Here is a 22,953-nt window from a genome sequence, read left to right on the forward strand (position 1 = left end):
TAGACCCTGGCAACCATTAATCTATTTTCTGTCTCTATAGACATACCTACTGTGGACATTTTATATAAATGGAATCATAGAGTACATGGCCTTTTATGTGTAGCTTCTCTTACTTAGAATAATGCTTTTTAAATTCATCAGTATTATTACGTAGTTGATATCTGTGTTTCCTGAGTGGAATTTACTTCTATAGGTATACCACAGTGTGCTATTCGTTCACCAGTTGGTGGACATTTCAATTGTTTCCAGTTTGGGGAAATTATGAACAAAGCTGCTATAACATTCTTATAACATTCTTATACAGGCTATCTGTGGACATGTTTTCCTATCTCTTGATTAAATTACTAGGAGTGGAGTTGCTGATCATACAACAGGTTTATGTTTAACTTTGAAAGGAACTGCTAAATGATTTCCCAAAGTGCAGCTGTACAGTTTGTATCCTCAACATCAGTGTATGAGAGTCCTTCCTGTTTAGTACACATTTGTCAGCATTTAATACTTCTGATCTTTTCTTACTTTTTATTTTATTTTCAATTTATGTCAGTTTGATTTTATTTTTAGCCATCTGTAGTAGTTTCACATTGTAGTTTTAATTTTCATTTATCTGATGATTAAAGATATTGCATTTCCTTCCATTATTTCTGTGTGCTTATTTACTACTCTTCTATCTTCTTTGGTGAGCTTTCTGTTCAAAGCTTTTTTGCCCCTTTAAAATTGAATTGTTTATTTTCTTATTATTGAGTTTTGAGTTTTCTTTATATTGTGGAATTGAGATCTTTACCCTATATTGATTTTGCAAAATTTCCTCTGTGCCCTGCTGTGATACTGTGATTTATAGAAGAAATATATATTTCATCTTTATTTCCATTTCTGGGGCTAAGCTCCTAAAATTCTTGGAATTTCCTAAGTGATGAGAGCAACAAAGGTGTCTTTTGTTATGTTAATAAGGTGACTTTTGGACCCCACCCAAGGATAGGGGCTGGTTGCCAGGGGAACTAACCCTGTGATTACAGGGTAGGAACTTTAAGTCCTACTCTTCTGACCTCCAGGCAGGGCACAGAGGCTGAATTTAATCAGTCATCTACTTCTTAATGACTATTTGGACATTAGTAAAAATGATTAAGTTTTCTTTTTAACTCTGTAAAATAGGAATATTAAAAGCTATCTCTCAAGGTAGGTGTAAAGTTTAAAGAAAAATAAAGTGTGTGTATAATATCTTGCACAGTGCTTGGCAGTTTAAAATTATACTATCTTTGATTGTTGTTTTTATGTTTGTTTTTGTCACTATTGTTACTATTATTGAGGTCTCCCAAAATTTAGGTTCTTTCTTGCAAGAGCTTTTCAATATGGAGTCTTATTTTATTATTCCAATTTTATAACAGAAATGAAAAATAAAAACAAAGATTTTCTTAACGCATTCCAAATGAATAGTAACTAGCCCTCATAGTGTAATAGAGAGGAACAAATCTGACTCCATATTAGATCTGTTCCTATTACTTTAACCTTTGTTCTCTATTGCTTTTGCTACGAGTTAAGAATGTTGCCTATAGCCAGAAATATACAGGATAGCCCATTCTCAGGGCTCTGACCTTTAAAGGTGTAACACTTTTCCATTCACATAGAGATAAAAAGTTGCAGAACAGAGACTAAATTTGTCTTGTTGGAGGTTTACCGGAACAACACGACCTGACCTATGTGGAAGAGCTGCAAGAACAAAGGATTCCAACATTAAGAAGTTTGCAGCAACTAACCACACCCCCGCCCCTTTTAGCATAAAAGAACCTGAATTCTGACTTGAGTAAGACAGTTCTCTAGGACATTACTTCCCTATCTTTACTGTCTGCTGGCTTTCTGAGTAGTCATTGTTCCTTGCCCCAACACCTTGTCTCCAGATTTGTTGGCCTGTCATGCAGCAAGGAGAATGAGTTTGGACTCGGTAACAATGGAGCATGTATTATGGGCCAGCTGCTATTCTAAGTGCTGAAAGGTGGCAGAATGTGCCCCCCAAAATATGCCACTTTGCCATAAGAATTATTTTGCATCAGGGACACTTAAGAAAGAAGCAGATGCAAGAAGGGCACTCTGATCTTCCCTTTTCTTCCTGAAAACAGGAAGATATAAACACCCATGTCAAAGATGGTCTGCATCAGGAGAAAAAAACAAACCAAAACAAAAAAACTTCTTCGCTGGGAAGTCAAAGCCAAGAGAATTCTATCTAAACAGACCTTATTAAAATAACTTACTTTCCTTTAGCCTCCCCATTTATTTTAGTCACTTTCCCACAATTGCCTCTCTTTGTTCAAGCTAGTATAAAAACGTTTAGGTTTTGCCACTTGTTTGGGTCTTCATTTCTTTACGAGCGCTTTTATGTCAGCTAACACATATAAATGTGACAGCTTTACTTCTGTTAATCTCTCTTCTGTCAGTTTAATTCTCAGGCTCATTTGAAAGAACAAGTTTTGGTTTATTTAAATCTGATACTGTGGAGGTAAGTACTATGTTTGTCATGTTCCCAATTTTTCTCAGGAAGAAAGAGACTTAAGGATTTGAAATAACTGTCTCAGTGACACAGGAAGTAGCAGGGCTTGGTTTTGAACCCAGGAAGACTAGGTCCAGAATCTGTGCAGTAAGCATTCTGTTATATTGCCAAGCCCAAGAATTTTGAGCGGAAGGAGGAAAGTGGAGACATGCAATAAAACTCTTTAATCAGTTGAAGAAACGATCCAACATGATGGCTTAACTTTGTATCCAGAGAAATGATCTTTGGCTCCCCTTTTCCAGACTTAAGCTCCAATGGAAAGATGTTTGGAACTCTTTCTTTCTCTTTGAACATTCATAGGTATTTTCCCCTTGGAATCAGGTACTCTCCTAGTAACAAATTCATTTTAAGGTAAAGTAGTTGAGACATAATAATCAAATTCTCTAGAGAGGTTCTCTGGTTTGGGTACTGATATGGTCGAAACTTTTTCCATGCTTTGTTATGTTCACAGGGCTGCCTCAGTCTCCAGGGAATGCACATACCATCCGTCCTCTAAATGGTATTTCAACATGTGTTTTCTGTGTCTGCTTTAAGATCCTAAAACGCAAATTGCTATAATAGGAGGATTTTTGTCTATTAAATAGCATTAACATGATATCTCTTTGGACTTGTTTAATAATAACATCTCAATACGGTGGAAATGTGAAAATGCAATTTAAGATTATTCCAAAATCATTTTCCTTTAACCAAAAAATACTAATCTGAAATAGAAAAGGGATGGTTTACATCATTGAACCCCAAATTCTATGTAGTAATTTTAATGCCACATGCCATCAATAAATACCATTTTCAAAAGGAAATCTGCTTCAAATTGCTGTCAAATTTAATTAGAATATCTCACAAAATAATCTTTAATAAATGTATAAAGATCATTATGAATCATGAATTTTTCTCTGAATAGTAAGTAGAATGTTATCTTTTTAAAATTTAAAACTGAAGTATAACTATCCCTTTGTAATCCATCAAGATATGAAATCTACCTAAAGGAAATCATCTTCTTTCTATGCTAAGTTTATTTCTATCTAAGCAAAGTCAGTCTCCAAGGAAAAAAAGTTTAAAATTTAATTAAAGGACAAATTCTAGGTGATTAAATGCGTAAGCATCTTGAATTAGAGACTTTCCTACTGCAGAATATGTTTCACAGGATCAGTTACTTTTTTGAACACTGGGGTGATTTTAAATTCACTTTCATGAAGGATGAGGTCGTAGGAACTGGCTTTCGTTTTGCTTTCATGACCTCAAATAACAGTGCAGAATGCTTAAAAGGAAAAATGTCAGGGTTTTTCAAGAAAGCTTTTCCAAAATACTGATTGAATTATACTTGAGGATCTGGTAGAATGATCACTGCTTACTAATCTGTAAGAGAGGAGTAGTTTGTACAGCTATTTCTAGCAAAGTCTATTATTTTCACTTAAGTATCTGTTCCTTGACAAAGGTGAAAATGGCAAATTTTGTAGGAGATAAACAAGATAACAGACTATGAAGTAATGATATTCAATACAACCTTATTTTTAAATGTAAGGCAGACTATAAAAAGGCAATAGAAATAGTTTTTTGAAAGAGACAGCGGTTTCTTTGTAAATACACTTCAAATATTTATTTGAAGTTAGTTCTTCAATGATTTTTGTTTTTATTTGAAACTCTCAAACTTCTTTCCATCTGTCTCTACATTTTTTCACTAATTTCCAAGTTTTATTTTTTTCTCATTTGCTTTTTTTGTACCTGGTCAACATTTAACAAGAATTTCCCCTTAAACATGAATTTTAATGGACTTTAGACCTAGTTGAAAAATCTTTTTATCAAAAAAATCAGACTAATTCAAATTCCCTGAATATATATACTCTTCATTATTCCTGAAAACTTCCTTTTAGAATATATTTTCAATGGTCAAAGTGGTGCAATTTAGTGGAATCAGCAATTCACAGGTTTTTAAATTAAACTGTTACAGTCTAATTTTGTGATTTAGTCTCAGGTTTTAAATGAGAATTAGAATAAAAAGTATAGGTGACCCAATGAAATCTTAACTATGGTGCCAAATATTACGCAGTTACCACGAGTGTTTCTTGGAATTGTTTCCTTTGATATTCACTTGAAACTACTTTTTAAAGGAAATCTTTTTTTAACCTTTTTTTTGGGGGGGAGGGCAGTAATTAGGTTTGTTTAGTTATTTTTAGAGAAGGTCCTGGGGATTGAACCCAGGACCTTGTGCCTGCTAAGCATGCGCTCTACCACTTGAGCTGTACCCTCCCCACCAAAACTACTTTTTAAATGTATAAATAGTTTAATAAAACAGTCTTCTTAAAATTTGTAAAAACATTATATAGAATGCTGAACTTTTTAATTATCATGCCCTATCACAGTCCACCTCTGTCTCCTCCTGATAATAGCAGTAGCTTCATTTCAGTGTACACACATTGAGATGTATCAGTGCATTTATATGCATTCACATGTACACCTAAATAATATAAAACATTTTTACAGGTTTTCCCATTCATATCATTGAATCTTAATAAAATTTGATTTTTACTTTTATGCAGAAGTATATTTTGGAGTGCTTGCTATTTAAATACGTATTCTTCTGAATGCCATAATAAGGATTTATCTGCTGGTGGTCATCTAAATTTTTTACCTATCTTCTGGTTTATATTTGCATATTTTTCTCTGTTACACATACAAAATGGAAGTGGCTGCTTGTAGTACTTGTGCAGTTTCCAATTTAATAGAAAATGCCCAACTGTTAAGAAAGTGGATGTCTGTGTTTCACTCATGAACATTCCTGTTGTTTCCCATCCTTGTCAACCTTTGATATTATCAACTGGATTTTTTCCTCAATTTGTTGTAACTTGTCACTTTGATGAAATTTTATTTGTATCTTATTACACATGAGGTTGAATACCTTTACCTGTGTTTATTGGTTATTATAAATGTTTTCTTTTGCAAAGTGTCTTAGTATGCATTGCCCCCATTTTTTATTTACCTGTTTTTTAAATTACAAAATGATAAGAATTCTGTATATATTTAGGATATGAATTTTTTGCTCATAATATATAATACAGATACCATTGCTTGCACTACAGCTTTTTTTTTTTTACCCTACTATATCTTAGGATGAAAAGAATTTATTAATTTTGATGTTATATAATTTATCAACAGTTTCCTTTATGTTCAATTCTTTTTGTTTTCATTTAAGAAGCTTCTTAATTCAGGCAGTTAAAATATTTTCCTGGTATTTTCTAAAATCTTTGTTGTTTTTCCTTTCCTTTTAAGGTAAGGCTTGTAATCTTTCTAAATTTAGTTTCGAGATTTAAGGGTCCAGTTTTATTTTTTCCATACTGACAGCCTTTATGCAGTGTCAATTTTCAATTTTCAGTATATTTATTTTATTTTTCCTCCCATCCCAATAAGTATCCATAGGTGTTAGTTTCTTGTATATTCTTTCATATATAATTCTAATACATATAAAGGCAAATAGAAATACAGATTTTTTCCTTCAGCTACTTTTACATAAAACCTATCATTCTATACCTATACTGAGGTGGGAAGCCCCATAAAAAGACCAGCAGGACCCCCAGGCAGGGCCACTACTCTCCTACCAGCACCATCTGGTTCCCTGGCCCAGAGGCTCTATCTCACTTTTTGCCTCTGAAAAGGCTTACTTACCCCTAAAATTCTATTGGTTCCCTGAGCTCAGTCCTGATTGGTTATTTCCCTCACTCCTGATCGGTTATTCCCCTCACTCCTGATCGGTTATTTCCCTCACTCCTGATTGGTCCATTTCCCTCATTCCTGATTGGTTATTTCTCTCCCTCCTGATTGGTCTATTTCTACAACGCTTGTTTCTAATTAGTCAACTTTTGTTATACCTTATTCGCATATGATGTTGCAAAGTGTAAACTGGCAGCCTATAAAAGCCTCTGTAAACCTACAGACGGGGTCCAGAGCTTGGAGTGTTAACTCCTCTGGACCCGCAGGTGTAATAAACCTGAGTTCTCCAACTCTCTGAAGTGCTGCTTGGTCTCTTGCCGGGATCCTGAGCTGTAACACCGAGCACTGAGCTGTAACACATTCTTCCACAACAATATTGTTCCTCACCCTTTTTTCTTGTCTAATAATATATCTCGAAGGTCTTCCAAATTAGTAGAAAAGAGTGTGTTTATTATTTTTAATAACTATATTATTCTGCTATATCAGCATAATTAATGGAAAATTCTGTTTATTTTGCACCACTTTGCAGTCTCTGTCATGTCATATGTTGACAAATGTATGGGACTATTTCCTTCTTCACTGTGTGTTAAATTGGTTTATTTTTAATCTCGGTACTAATGTCCCATTCTCTTAATTACTGTATTTTAAAACAAATCTTAGTATGTAAAAGAATAAGGACCTTTTAGTATTTAAATAGTTGTTTAATATCTAAACCGTATGTAATTATGAACACTTTTTCACTCCTAATATTTATTTTTAATTTTTATTCTTAATTAAATATGACAGAACAATGGAAAATTGATAATCTTTAAGGAAGCAATTTTTGTTTTCTATTTATCCCTCTATTTTTTTGTATTTTTTATTTCATTGATTTCTGCGGTTAGATTCTTATTTCTTCCCACCTACGTTGTTTATTTTGTGCTTGCTTTCAAACGTTTTAAGGTAGGCAATTTGCTTGTTACTTTTCAGCCTTATTTTCTTCAGTGTTAATTTTAAAGCTAGACTTTTCTTTCTAAACACAGTTTTAGGTGCAACCCACGATATGATATGTAGCATTTTCATTGAAATTCCATTAGGAGTTCTTCTTTGACCCATGGATGATTTAGATACATAAATTTTGAAATATTTAGTGATGATCATAGTTACATTTTATTGTATACTTCTAACTTAATTGCATTGTGGTTTGTAAACATACATACACTTTCACAGTCCTTTGAAATTTGTTGAAACATATTTATAGCCTAGCAAATGGTCAGTTTTTATAAATGTGTTTTGTATGTGCTTGGAAAAAATGGCATTATGCAGTTGTTGGGGATAGGATTCTAACTATGTTCCTTAGGTCTTTTTTAATCAAGTTTACCCAACTTTCTATATTTTCTTAAAATTTCTTTTCTGCTATTAAGAAGTTTTTTTCATCTGTTACTGAGCAACATTACCACTTGATTTTGGATTTGGCTATATCTTGTTATATTGCTCTAAGTTTTTGGGTTTTTTAGAGACTATGTTATTAGATGCATGCAAATTTAAATTTGGTATATCTTTATGGAAATTTAAACATTTAATCATTCTAACATTTTCCTCTTTAGCTCCATTTTTTAATTTTATTTAACTTCTAAATGGTCTCTAAAAAATCTCCAAAAAGTTGTATCCATCTTTTAACTTTGTATTTTCCATATTTTCAGACTTTCTGTGCCCTTTGTTTTAGATATGCCTTTTTAAAATAGCATATAATTGGTTTTTAGCTGAGTCTGACAAATCTTTTTCTTAATAGCAAAGCATTTAGGCTGTTCACATTTAATCACATTTAGGCTGCCATATTTGGATTTAAGTCTACCATCTTATTGTCTATTTTTAATTGGTTCTTCTTGGACACATTTTTTTACACATTTTTTACTATATACACACACACATATATATATATATGTATATTTTAACCTTTCATTGAATTAGTGTACTAATTTTTATCAATATGATTTTCCTGATATCTGTCTGTTGACCTAAATACATAGCAAATATTTTTTAAGGACTCAAAATTGTAAATAGAAGTTAACCAGGGGAAGTAGGACTGGGTTGAAAGGTAAAAAAGAGCTTCAAAATTTGTTCTTTATATTGGTTTGACTTGATTTTTTTAAATGGGCATATATTTTATACTGACTTAACTGACATAACTGTAGTAGTTCTGCTAAAAGATAATTCCAAAAATGCATGCAAAAACAAATAGAAATTATTTTTGCCTTGAATACTTCAGACTATCAGTTCAGCTTTTCCCCATTATCCACTTACTCTCATGCCTAATAAATAGCATAAATGTGACTTACATAGCAAAAACATCCACAGGAAGGTCATGTAGATTTTATAGTGTGTTTCTTAGCATGGCACTGACTGTTTTCTATGCACAGTGACTTCCTTGGGTTCTGGTGTAGGGTCTTTCAGAACTGCTCTGGCCTTTGCATGACCCCTTGTTTTCAGTAAGTGATGCACTCTTAATAAATGTGATACGGGAAGAAAGGCTAGAGTAATGAAAAGATCACAAAAGAAGTTTTTGTTGTTGTTGTTTTGTTGGGGTTTTGGGGGTTTTGTTTTGAGTTTTGTCAAGAGTTGATACAACTGTAGGCTTCATCTGCAAATAAAAGCAGTGAACTAGAGTTGAATGATTTTGGGGCCCTACCAGTCATAAGTACATAACAATGGAAATATTTTGAAATCAGGCAGTGCAGTCGTGCTTTCAAATTCTGCTCTTTCCTGGCTATATGATTTTGACACAGTTACCAAATTTCTCTGTAAGGTGTTTGTCTTTAATAAAACTTGAGTTATTCTGAGTAAATTCCCAGTAAAGCACTGAGCAATTTCCAGTAAAGCACGTGGGAAAAACCTAAGTTCTATCCTATAGCAGATAATCAATTATTATTTATTTTCATCTTTCTAGCAGATAGTAGGCAGGTGATAATTATTAGTTTTACTTCTTACTGACATCCTAGAATTGTATTATTAGGAAGTTCCAAATTAGTGGTATGGAACGACAGTGTAATATTTCTGAAGTCTACAGGTGCTCCTGTGTGGTTGGCCCACTGGAGGTGGCTGTTCTCTGGCTCTCTGCACATCCTCTGCTCAACCAGTGCTTGCCTCACCTGTATCCTTCTCCCACAACTGACTTTCCTACATAGTTACCCCAGGCCCCAGCTAGTGATTGCTCTTACCAAAGGGGCAGTGAGGGGCATGCCCCCCTGCTGGTTTCCTTGTGAGCCAACCTGATGTCACTTCTCCTAGTAACTGCTAACCTTCCCCTGCTCCCAGGAGTGAAGCCGCCACATCCTGCTTAGCGTCTGCTGAACACAGAGGATTGTTGGTGCAGGACCTCACTTCAGACATGTAAGCTCCCTTCATCCATTAAATCATTAATGTCTCTGTCACTGACTCTGGGCTCTTTCTTAGGTCTTGAAGACTGAGAGGTATAGCCCAACAGCTCCCTTCCCCCACATTAATAAAATGTGAAATATTATATAAAACATCTTTCAACAAAAGATGTGAATCCTTAAACATCATTGACTCTACACTGAGAACTTTAAAAAGTTTACACATTTAAACAGTGATATAATCTTATTAACAGTACATAAACAGTATATTGGCAAAGGCAATGTAAAGAATCAGAAAAAACACAACCGAGCAGAAAATGTAATATAAAATTATTTGAGTCTAAAAAAACTTACTACTACTGTAACAGCTATTTTGCCAATGTCATTTCTTATTTTGCATTACTGTGTCACAACTGTAATAAATTTTACTGCAAAGTGGTCAATATTAGGTCTGAAGGTCAGTTTGGTAATTGGAAGTGAGATTCTCCCAAAGTGATGGCAATTGGAAAGCACAACATCTTACTTTCATGAATGCAGTGATTGAGTTCTTTGACCTCTAGTTGGTTAAGCATGATATACAGAAGAACATTTCACTTCTGATATATGCATGGGAACGCCTGACAAGAATTAAAGGCAGAGTGCATATTTAAAATTCTGGCATTCCTCATTCTGCTTGAATAACTGCTAAAGTTCCTTTGAAGTACCTTAGAGAGAGAAAGAAAAAAAGAGAAGGAAGGAAAAGAAAAATGAAAGAAACATTGGAATGAAAGAGAGGAAAAGGAAAGAAGGAAGGAAAGGAAAAAGGAGGGAAGAAAGGATGGAAAAAAGCAGTCAATTTGCTTATTTTCCTTTCTGTACCAATGGCATCCGAAAGAAAAAAAAAATATTTGAAAGGCTTTTAATGTAAACATGGACAGCTGTTTTAGGCATTGTAACATGTGCACGTTTGAAAGTCACATCATGAAAAAAAAATCCATGCTGAAATGTCAATTTTATAGCTCTAAGAGAGAGGTCCTAAGGTTTAGAAGTTAAAAGTAAGTTAACTCCTTGCTTATTCAAACATTAAACTGTCAGCATGGAAGTAAATTTAAAACTTATGATGGTCTGAAAATGTGGTGCTAAATGAAGTCTGAAGACCTATTAACCTGCCTGAGATGTAAACCAGGAACTATTACACTCTGCTGTTGAACGTGTATTCAAGTATTTTGTAATAGTGTGTGAGCTATTAAGAGGTGAACAAGGAAGCTGAATAGCATCTCTTCCTTCTGAAATACAATGATAATGTTAGCTATTCTCAACATTCATTTAGGAATTGCGTGCATATAGAAAATGAAATACTTGCTTGAAAATGATTTCTTCAATTTTTTTATACTAGTAATGCACAACTGACAATCCTTCAAAAAATTGGCCAATAATCAATTTTTTTCCCTTTGTTTTAGAGCTCTACGGGGATTTAAAGAGAAAACACACTTGTAAACATACTTACATGTAGGTGGTAAACACAGTAGATAAGCAATTTTGACAGATTATTCATTGTGCTAATAATAAAACATTTTTTAAAAGGAGCTCCTTAAAGTATATAAATGTAATAAATTCAATATAAACTAAAATTAATTAAATACTTAGGTGAAGAATATGATCATATTTCCTTCTGCAGTTAAAATAGGTTTCTATTTATTCAATATTATTATGTCAAACATTTATGGTTTTAAAAAGCCCCACTTGGACATTTATCAACCATTTTAAGATAGCATATCAATTAGATATATTTAATTTACATTTGAAAAGATGGAATGGACTAAATCCAAATTGCATAAATTAAAATTAATGGTGAAGCAAGTCTACCTTTTTCTGACTGAGAAAATGAAAGTTTATTATGAAAATACCCTTTTCCTAGATGTTGTCCCTGTTTTTGGATGTTTAAATTCAAGTGGGAAAGACAATAACCACTTTTGTTCTAAAAAACACTGTTAGAAATATATATTTTTTAAAGGATTGCATTAAAATATTTGAGTAAGAAAGCAGAGAGTTTCTTACTCCAGTTGCTAGAGAGTGTTCCTACTGAAGGAGAATCAGTAAAATGGCCGCAATTAGGCTAACAGATTGCTTATTCTTATGCTTGCCTTTAAAATGGTCAGCTGACCTGACTGACTGGTTGCTACTTACAGTTCCAGGCCCATTGTTAAAACTAAAGCTATTGATCTTACTGCTTCTACTTTATTCCAGTAATTCAAAGTAATAATCATGCTTGGTCTCTGATTCCTTCTCCAAGGAGAAGGTCACAGGACTGTAACCTTACAAAATAGCCTGAATTACCAAGAAGGCCACACCTTGAGTATTTATGAGATAAAGAGATCTAACCGCTGGGCTCTATAGAATTGGTCACCTGGAGGCATCATGACGCCATTCTGTCTTCTGAGGAGAAAATTATTCTGTTGATTGTTATCGATGCTCTATTGTTTGAGCTATGGCTATATATCCACCCCACCCCATCCCCGAGGTGGGCTCACAGTTTTGAAGGCACTAGCCTGCTGTGAATCCCCTTTGCCTGGCAAAGCAAAATTGCCTCTTTTCTTCTAAGCTCCAAGACCTTGTCTCTAGGTTATTTGGCTCATCAGGGAAGGGGGCCGATCTTTTGGCGACACTATCTTAATCGTATGTAAGGTTTTAGGAGCATTATATTAGTTACTAGGGAGTAAAAAAAGAGAAGGCTATGACTCGCTTGTTCCTCACAGAGCTAATATTCAGCCAGTGGAGAAGAGATAATGAAAGAAAAGATAATAAAAGCTAATAGCATTCCAATGTCTAAGTATATGGTGCACACAATAGGTATTAGGAAATACGAGAAGCAAAAAGATGAATCTAGGACACCATGATTTGATCTAAATTGAACTTTGAAGAATAAATAAGATGTGATGGTTGTCTCTTGTCGACTGAAATAAATACACAACCTAAAAGTTGAGAGTTATGTTTTATTTGGTGGACAATTCTGAGGACTCAGCCCAGGATGACAGCCTCAGATCGCTCTGAGGGACTGCTCCAAAGAGGTAGGGGAGGAGCTAGGATATATAAAATTTTACAACAAAGACCAGGTAGTTGGAACATTAAAAGATTACTTGTTAACTAAAGAAAACCAGGCATCTCTAGTTAAAGAATTCAGCGCTTTTCTATGTATGGGAGGAGCAAACATTTGGTCTCATTGAATTCATTCCTTTGACAAGCACCTAGCTATCTAGGGCCAGTATCCTGTCCTTTCTTATTCTGAGTGCCCTTAGGGTGCACTATTGTGAGTGGCTGCAGAGGCTGGGCTGCAGGCTTGTCTTCACTGGGGGGTGGCGGCAGCTGCTGATGACTTGATGGTTTCAGCATTCTTTGTTTACTGATAGGGTTTGCGGTATTTTTCATTCACATCTCCTGCAGGATTGACAAGGAATTGGTCTGTGATTTCATCTGGTTCTGGAGGATATGTGGAAAGTACTGAAATATGGGAAGAACCTCAATGACATCTGAGATTTGATCTTGTATCATCAGCCGTTTTGTTCTTTGGTGAGTGTTGTGACACACGCTAGCAGGTCTAGAACATGGGCCAGAGACATTGTTAACATGTTTAATTTAGTAATTGGCTTTGTTGTCATCACTACTTCTCTCAAAAAATTGTTCATGTTGAGTGGGCAAATGTGCAGTTATTACTTAATTGTTGCATTTATTTAGATACACTCTGTCTTTTTGCAAAAATGATTTAAGGACGGAAGCTATTTAAAAAGGTGAAACATAAACATGGTAAGGAAAGTAAAGTTAAGGTTAGAAAAAAATAGGAGAAAAACAAAAGCTTGTGTATTTAGATACAGCAGAATAACTTCTATGAGCTCCAGTGTAGTTTTTCAGCCTCTCTGCCCTGAGCCCTGTTCCTTTAAGATTTTGCTCTCTTCTAAGGAACAGATACATTATTATTTTAGGAAGAAGTAACTTGATATGGACTTTTGAGGGCAATGCCCTAAGCTCCCCAGAAGCAACGTGAATTCAGTTACAATGGATATGAGTGTTTTAGTTCTATTTAATCCAAAGATGTCATAGAAAGTAATTACTGTCAGTATTTATATGAGGTATCAAACTATATAGTTACTGAAATTCCACTTACTGTTCCTGTATGGCATTAAGTAAGAGACCTAACTTCTCTGTGCCTTAATTGCCTCAACATTATATTGACATAATAATCTAATTTATCCCGGGGTTGTCAGGAATAAATGAGACAATTCATATGACATACCAAACTTAATATCTGGCACATATGAAGCAATAAATACATGTTAACTCTCTTTAATTTTGTAATACCATAGCAAGGTGAATTTTTAATTCATCCCTTCTAAGTTTGCTACAAGTGTCACTCCAAATGGCATCTCGAAGAGTGTCATCTTGTAAACTTAAAAGTGTCCCTATCATTATTCTGCTAAGAAACAAGGGGAGTAAGGACAGCAATCCCGCTCTTCTCAGTCCACTTGTTCCTGTATCCCCGTGGCTGAACTCTGACCCTCAGGAAAGAATGATACTGGTCAAAATTCTATTCATGGCTACCTCCTTCCAACCCAGCATTCACAATAGAATCTTGTATGAATTATGCCATTTTGATGCTGTTACGGAAAATGGAGTGTGAATTATTGCTTTCCTACTCAAAATGTAGTCCGTTGACAAGAAAGCTTTAGCAACACTTGGGAGTTTGTCAAAGATACATATCTCAGCCCCTTCCAACATTTGTTAAATCAGAATATGCATTTTAACAAGCTGATTCTCAGTGCACATCAAAGTGTGTCCTGGATAAGATATCCTATGCAGATTGTTGGTAATGAGAATCGGGGATTTGGTGGTGGCAGTGGCCTTGGCAGCACTTTCAGGTTTCCCCATTCCTGATTGATAATGATCAAAGTAATTGTCTCTGTTTTAATCTATCTGAAATTGGAGAACACTATTTCTTATCTCCTGGAAGAACATAACCAATGTTAATTTCAAGGGAAATCCTCTCTTTCTCTCCTTCAGTGTTGTCATAGTCATCTTCCTTCTCTTTGTTCTCATCACCATCATTTTAATCACAGAACTTAATCGTGGATTACATTTCTCTTTATCACAGTACTTTTGGAGCATACAGCTTTTGCTCCAACATCTGGCGATTTTGTATCTGCTATGATCTCCAACCATACCTAAATACCTACAAATACAATTTTTTTTTGTTTATCCTATCCTCTGTTGCTATTCACTCTTCAGTGTTCTCCAAACTTTTTGTAACTCACTTTGAGTTCACATTAGGTGTTATTGAGCACCTGAAAATTCAGTGAACTGGCTGAATAAGAAATATCTATATATTGGATTAATTGTATGCAGAAATGATTAACCGACACTGTCTGATCCTTTGACATTAGTTTCAGTTTTGCTTACATCGCAGATCATCGGGGTTCTCTCCTTTGCTGATCTTGATTTTATAATCTTGGTTAATTTTCCTCATTCTCCACAGTCTTGTTACTGCCATTCTCATTCTTTTATCTTTCCCGTGACATGTTTCCCATTTAAAATTATCTTTTAATAAATTACTTAACTTCAGAGTTCACCATAGATGAATAATTAGTTCTCCCCAAGTGTAATTTTACTTAGTTATCTATCCTTGTTTATCTAAATAAGTGCTATTTTGTGAATAATAAGTTGTAAATGCTAGACATATTAATGTTAATGATTTCATGGGCCAGGAGGTTTATTAACAGGAAAAAGGGAATAAAGCTTAGTTATCTGATGTAGGCACATAAGGTTAGAGGACACATATCCAAATATGGGAGAAAATTTTCACATGAATTAGCCAAAACAAAAATAATTATGTCTTAATAAGTAGGGACTAAAAAATAACCATTGAGATATTATGTCTATAAACTTATGAAAAATGTTCTTAAGAAATGTTTATTTTTGTGAAGCTTATTTTTCTTACAGCATGAAAAGAACAAACCAACTAGAACAAAACTGGATATTTCTGATGTTGTATTACTATAACTTCACAAGATTTTAAGAGACTGTTAAGAAAGTTAAGAGACTGTTAAGGTTTCTATAGCCTGTAACAATGTTATTCTATTCTCACATATTATTCTTTCCTTAGGTAAATTTGTTTTAGGCAAATCACTTTCTTTCAGCTCCTTAAAGAAGGCATGTTCCCTGTGACCACAGGACCTTTGCATATACAGTATTATTTCCTTCTTCAAAGACTGCTCAACCATTTACTTCCATAAATCCTGCTCAATCTCCAGAATTCATCTCAATCATCCCTCAGAGAAGTCTAGTTCAGTTTCTTTTACTGAAACTTGCCTCATTGTATGTTACTTCTACTCAGTTTTTACCTCATATGGTTTTATGGGAACTAAATAAGCCATATTCTTAAAGCAGAGACTTACCACAGAGACTAAAACATAGAAAATGCTTACTAAATATTAATAGTTTTAAACATTGCTTATAATACCTGGATCACATAGCAGTTTCCTGTATTTTAATAGATCCTTAAATATGATACTGAGATCTTTCTATAAGGAAATTGCCTTCCAAAGCAATAATTCAAATTCATTCCAAACTTCATAACACATGTGTTGTTAAATAGGTTTTACTTCCTTAGATCAGGAAGATCTAGGCATTTATTGCCTCTTGTTTCTCTATAGATTTTTTTAAACTACTCTGTGACTCTGGGGCTTTGGGTATTTCTCTAATCTACATCTTCTATTCCTTTTAGTTTGATGCTTTATTCTTCTTTCCTCCCTTACCTCCTGTTCTGCCTCCTCGTCTGCCTCTTATATCTCTTCTTCCTCCTCCTTTTCATCTTCTTCACCTTTATATGTTGCAACAATAATTGAAGAGAGTAGTCCCCAGTCCCTGCTGATTCTAGGTTGGGTATGAGTTATATATAAAAACAGATCATCCATTACACAGGAATATTGATGCCATAACTTGCTTACTGCAATTCCATTAAGCATCCCCCCCAGTTATCTCAGCATTGCATTTCACTTGTAATCCTGTTTAGTCCTTTACAATGTTGGTCATGGTTACTATAGGCAATTTTATATTATCAGAAACAATAGTTGTTTAAAGGCTCTTCTAGCCACATGATATTCACAGTTGGAACAATATTCTTAATTTTACAGATGAAACTATCTTTTTAACAGATCATTAAACTACCCTTTTTGTAGGCAGTTATAAAATCTGATATTTTAAAGGAAAATGTCCAAGTTTAGAAGAGTTGATTTATAGTTGGCCATCAGCCAATGAGATTATTCAATCATCATAAGGAAGAATAATCCATCCTTAAACTGGAAGAACTTTGCTCTGCCTTTTTTGCCACCGTGCACCTGAGGTGTGTTGAATGTAGTCTTTCCTGGCTTGATGCTTAATTAGAAGTGATCACTGATATAGATATGCTATATATTGAATGTGAACTTTGATTAATACTGTGCAATTCATATGTTACATTACCAGCAACATTTTCCGTATCACCAAATCAGTATTTTTTTCTTGTTCTGAGTGGCGGACTGTCCCACTCTCCATTCTACTTCTATATGCAAGTTTAAAAAGGAATTGCTGGCCAACTAAGTATTCTCACAGTGACGCATATTCACTTGAGTTGGCCACTTATCTGAGTTTCTTCCCTAAGTGAATGCAGAATCATCGCAAAGATAATGTCCATTGTGCTGGGTTGGAGTTTAAATCTCTTACCATGATTTGAAAGGGAATGGTTGATGATGCTTTCTGTAGTTTCTGCAGAAGGAGTTCTGCTAGAATTTTGCCGGTGATGGAGGGAGAGTAGGGCAATGCCATCATAGTTGCTGTAGTCAGCTTTCCAGCTTTTTATGTACTAAAATATATATCACAACACTGCTCCCAATCTGTCCCACGGCTCAGAGTATTATGTGAATCGGATCTTGCCCTGGTGTCCCAGCTTTCATCTCAGCTTTTCACATACGTGGAACAAGATTTTGCTAATGGAACACTGTACATAAGTACAGAAAACTGTCACTACCTCTGGAGTTTATAGGTGTTAAAGCACTCTGCAAAGTGTCAGATTTCACAGTAGGAAGTTTATACACCTGGAAGGAGCTGATCCTATGTCCTGTAGTTGCACAAAGTCATAAAAATTGAGTAGAGACAAGTGTTATTATGTGGAATATATAAATGTCCTGTGACTTTCTCAAAAGAAATCACATACTCAGATATTCATGACCCACCCTGAGAACCAAATGCACTTTAGAACAGACGGTAGGCTTCAGGCACTTGTTATATTAGCAGGATTCCTTGTTATCTCAGTTGAAAAGAGGTCAGTGTGCCTGTTAACACCAGCTTACCTTGATTTAGTGAAACCTATTGGCAACTGTTTATTGTACTTCTAAATTTCAATCTTTGCGGAGGCACAAGAATGAAAGTTAGGAGTAAGAACACTGAGAGAGGGACAATAAAAATAACTTTTGAGCAGGATATTCATTTAAGCAAAAATAAAGGTGATTAGACTGGTTTATATGAAGGAACTAAACTTGCAACAGTGTTTACTTTCACCTAAGTCTCCTAGCACATAAACAGATAAAAATTGAGGGGAGAGGGTCTTTAAAATTCTACTACAATTTCAAATCATCAATAATTAAATAAAAATAAATGTTCTCTTTATTACTAGCTATATGAATTATATTTTGTCATAAAAAATAGAAAATACTTCACAGTAGTATCACTGTTTTCTCCTTTCCCCTCCTAAACATAACCCCTACACAAAAATGTACCACCATTCAGTGAAAGGAAAGAAGCTTACTCTGTCTTTCCTTAAATTGTTTTCTTTAAAAATAAAGTGCACCATTAATTCATCTCTGGAATGTTAAATTTAAAATACTGTAAGTCTCTTTAGGCAAGTAGCCGCCTTCAGAAATTCTGTAAAGACTCCGTTAAGTCTATTCAAGGCTTTTTATTTCCACTAGAGTTGGAATGGCTTTATTTCACCTGTTATACTCTCGTCTGTAGTAGGCACTGTTAAACGCTCCCCCAGGATCCATTCTCACCTCTTTTCATTTCAGTAGTGGAATCCCCTCCCCCTCCCCCTTCACATAGTCCCCAGCCTCCCTGGGTTTGAGCTGGACTTACTTCCCAGCCTCCCTTGCAGTCAGGTGTGTCTACCTAAGTTCTTGCTGGTAAAGTGATGTGCACAATTTACTGGTCATTTTCAGCTTGAAGACAAGTTGTGTGCCCACAACTGCAGGTGTAACCTTTGAGGCAGAGATGAAGGTCATGTTTTGTGTAGAGCCAGAGCCTTCCTGCCTACACTTCTGTTCCAAAATGAGAGAGGCACAAACTTCTGGCTTATTTACTTCACTGTATTTTTAAGCCTCATTCTTATAGTAGCTGAGTCTATATCCATCCAAACTTATAATAAAACCAGAGTGTAAGCTTAGAGTAATAGTTTTCTTGAGCCTTAAGTTACTGGTGCACAAAACTAACATGAAAACACAGTTATTTTAAAGAGAGGAGTGTGAGGCAAAACCAGCATTTCCTTTTTTTTCCAGAGATCTCAGCAGTTTGTACACTTAGTTTCCATTTCACAAGGAATACTGTATAGTCAAAGTCAACCTTACGTCTTGAGAATAGTAATACGTATCTACTGCTGAGAAGAACAAGCAATGTACCCTGTATTCCTCTAAGATCACAACCCATATATGCTGAGCATTGGTATGAGACTCTTCACAGCATTCAATAGCCATCCCTCTGTGCTTCGCTCCATCATCATAAATCCATTAGCCTTATCATATCAGTGGTCCTCGAAGTGTGCTCCCCAAACCAGCAGAATCAGAGTCACCTAGGAATTGTTAAAAATTCAGCACAGATGTATTGAATTAGAAATAAGCAGGAGGGCCCAGAGATCCGTGGTTCAACAATCCCTCCAGGTGATTCCGGTGCATGATAAAACTGAAGAGCAGTGGTTCCATGGCAACAGCTAGTAGATAAAGCATAATTCAGCAGTCATTAATAGAAGACATTTGTTGAAATTACATTTCAATGAATTCAATGTGTTTTTAAAATATCTCAACTTGAGTTATTTTGACTCCTGACACTCAATTTATCTTATTTAATTCTATAAGAATTTTTACTTGTTTAATTATGAAACATTGCAGATGGTGAAATGATTTATTTTTTAAGGATGGAATAGAAATGCTATATAAATATTATTATTTTCATTCATGTATTATGTCAAGATTTTCTCTTTCCTGCTTTATATATAAATGGTACTCTTAAAATTCTGTTGAGCTCTGTTGTATTTTTAGAACATACATTTATGAGTTGTATCACCATACTTATATGTTTATGTGTTTGCCCTTGTATTCCTGTATAATATTCAGAAATAATAACAAATTGCTTAGCATTTTAACTTATATTTTCATATTTGTTAACTAATTTGAGGGTTCTGTTACTTTAGCTCTGTCTTTATGTAAGAATAAAGAGGAAATGCAGAGAAATTATGTGATTACCTAACATTACACATCTAGTACATGGGACAACCAAAATTAATATTAAGGACTTTTGAATCCAGATCTGAGCATTGCACTTGCAAGGAACTAAAAATAATAAATAAGATACAAATTCCATCCCAGAAGGGATATTGTCCCTGTAATTAGTGTTGCAAAGAAGCAGATTATTAGAAAAGAAAGAACAGCTGGGGTGTTGCTTGACTTCTCCCTTAAAATCTCTTACAAGCGCGCTGCAAACCAGCTGAATCATATTTGGGTAATTAACCTCGTGGATTTCCATACCCCGAGAAAGAAGAGGATTCTGGGAACAGCTACAGAAGGCGAGGTAGACGCCAACCTAGCAAGTTTATTTATGTAATGTGGCTAGGATATCCATTTGGCGTTCTCTAAGAAAGATAAATTTTTTCCGTCACAATGACTCACAGGAAGGTATGTCTTTGAATGCAACTCAGTTTCAAGATTGATATCAAAGTGAGAGCAGACTTGTTTATCTTTAACTGGTTAAACTGATATTAAGTCGAAAACAAATATATTAGGCAGCAAAATGCCAACATACTGGGAAAACTTAGGGTGTATTTTGTTATTTCAAAGGAACGTGATGCTTGCTGCTCCATTGGATTTTGTCCTCAGACTTCCTGCTGCAAAATTTCACTTTCTTCTCCCCTGAGGAACCTTGGTGGGAACAGGTAAGAGGCCTTGGGCCAAAGATTTGTACTCTGATTTAAGAGACTTAAAATTCATTATATGATTATTTAAAATATTTGTCAGTAGGAAAGTGAAATTATTGCTATAGACAACTGGAATCAACTTCCAAACACACCTACTGTTCATAAATCAGAATAAAAGCGCCGTTTTTCTTGGGAGATGGGATTACGGTTTGTTTCCATTAAATTTCCAAGTGTGACTTTTTTCTCATTTCCCGCAAGTGTGATGTACTCAGTCTGAGGGAGCAGGTCTCCTCCAACATCCTAGTGAAATTGTGTAACCTTGGCTAGCTAGCTGAAGAGCTTAGTGGCAAGGTTTTCATCTTATTGTGTAGGTTACTCTTCCCTTGGCTCATTCATATGCAGAATTGACTTTGTGTGTTTTTATTCCTGTCCCCTTTTTATGAATATGTTGGCACTAATGAATCCCATAGTGACCCAGTTGAATCGAGTCTGCTACCCGCTGTGCCACCACTGTAAAACTGTCCAAAAAAAAAAAAAAAAGCATTTCTCTCTTCTACTCACTTGGGAGTTGCTTACTTCCTATCGTCCCTGAGTTCACAAGGAAAAAGAGAGGCAGGTACTAGTTTCCTACTGTTGCTGCCATTAATTATAAGAGCAGCATTTCGAATGAAGATGGGCAAACCTGGTCTCATTATCTATGTAGAAAAGTGGAAAATGTTATTAAAAGAGTGGGTATTAGCATTTTTTAGGAGGCTCTCCCCTACTCTACCCCAAATACTCTGAAAGTCGGTTTCAGGTGGGGAGTTTGGATCCCTGAAATGATGGTTGGTGAAGATGATTTGTAAACAATGTTAAAGCTCTCTATATAAGAAGTTAATAAGAGTGTTGGTGCTGGATCAAACCGCAACAGAGGAGAAAGCAGAGGAAAAGGAGAACACGGAGCAAGAGTGAGGGAAGCCGGAGCTTGTGGAAAATGTAGGGTAGTGAGGAATTCATTATAATGTGGTCAAAGAATCAGAAATTTACTATTTAGTATTTTATTCATTCAGATGCAATGAAAAATCCTTTGGTCCCAGTCTTTAATAGAGTATATTAAATAAACAAATTCTTTGCGTGAATGTTTTGGGAGAACTCAAGGAAAAAGCCTCATATTTTAGTGCTTCTCAACATATATGCCTGGAACAGCAACATCTGAATCACCTGGGAACTTTTAGAAATGCAAATTATCAGCGCCTAGCCCAGACTTACTGAATCTGGCATGCAGCGGGCAATGGGTGGAGCTTTGCAGCCTGTGATTTAAGGAACCCTCCAGGTGATTGTAATGTAAGCTACAGGGCGAGGTCTACTGTCTTACTCTGCATCTAGGTTTACGTGGAGCAGAAAGAAGGGAACAGTGATAGGAGATGAGGTGCTGCAGAAATTAAGGAGTCTGCTGAGTAGGAATTTGGTGTTAAATTGCTAAGAACACAGGACAGCAGGGTAAGACTTATCTAGTACTTGGGAAAGACATAGCACATCCTACTATGTGGTAGGTAGTTTAAATCTTTATAGCCAACTATTATAAAAATTTTAAAGAGAGGCTCACCCTAGCTTTGGCTTATCTTTTTTAAATATAAAATTTTGGCTATCCAGTGTTAATAATTCTTTTATTGTGTATACTATACTGATGGGAAAACTTTGAATAGTGCTAGATGATTTTAATCAGAGGTATTTTGATATGTTTATCCGTTCCTATATTGTCTGCCTTAATAAGCGGGAAACATCTTTTGAAAAATATTTTAAGGTTCTTTTTACTGTTTTAAGATCCACCTCTTCCTACCTTTGTGCAAACAATAATTGGCATTCAATTTTAAGGGACATTTAAAACTACCTTAAGGATTTTGATGAAATAGGTATTTTAGACAAGAAAATCTTTGAAAATGTAATATGTTTTCTCTCTTTAATAGTTCACCTCTGTGTATCAGTCTACAACTAAATTGTTATTCCACTATAATGCCCTTTTTTGCTGATGCTATTAGAATAAGTGATCAATTTACTTTTTTCAGAAACCATAAACTCCATTTTTAAATTTTTTATTGAAGTATAATTTATAATGTATTATAGTTTCAGGTGTACAACATAGTGATGTAAAATTTTTATTGATTATACTCCATTTAGAGCTATTATAAAATATT

General features: G+C 34.9%; 1 long non-coding RNA gene across 1 annotated transcript; it reads left to right on the top strand.

The window, feature by feature from the left end:
* Positions 1–203: 203 nt before the first annotated feature.
* LOC116667816 lies at positions 204–1,095 on the top strand. The gene is made up of 3 exons (XR_004324894.1): positions 204–214; positions 562–567; positions 949–1,095. It is a non-coding gene; the product is annotated as an uncharacterized LOC116667816 (long non-coding RNA).
* The last annotated feature ends 21,858 nt before the right edge of the window (positions 1,096–22,953 follow it).

The sequence above is a fragment of the Camelus ferus genome, chromosome 12, assembly GCF_009834535.1.
Source record: "Camelus ferus isolate YT-003-E chromosome 12, BCGSAC_Cfer_1.0, whole genome shotgun sequence".
Lineage (NCBI taxonomy): Eukaryota > Metazoa > Chordata > Mammalia > Artiodactyla > Camelidae > Camelus > Camelus ferus.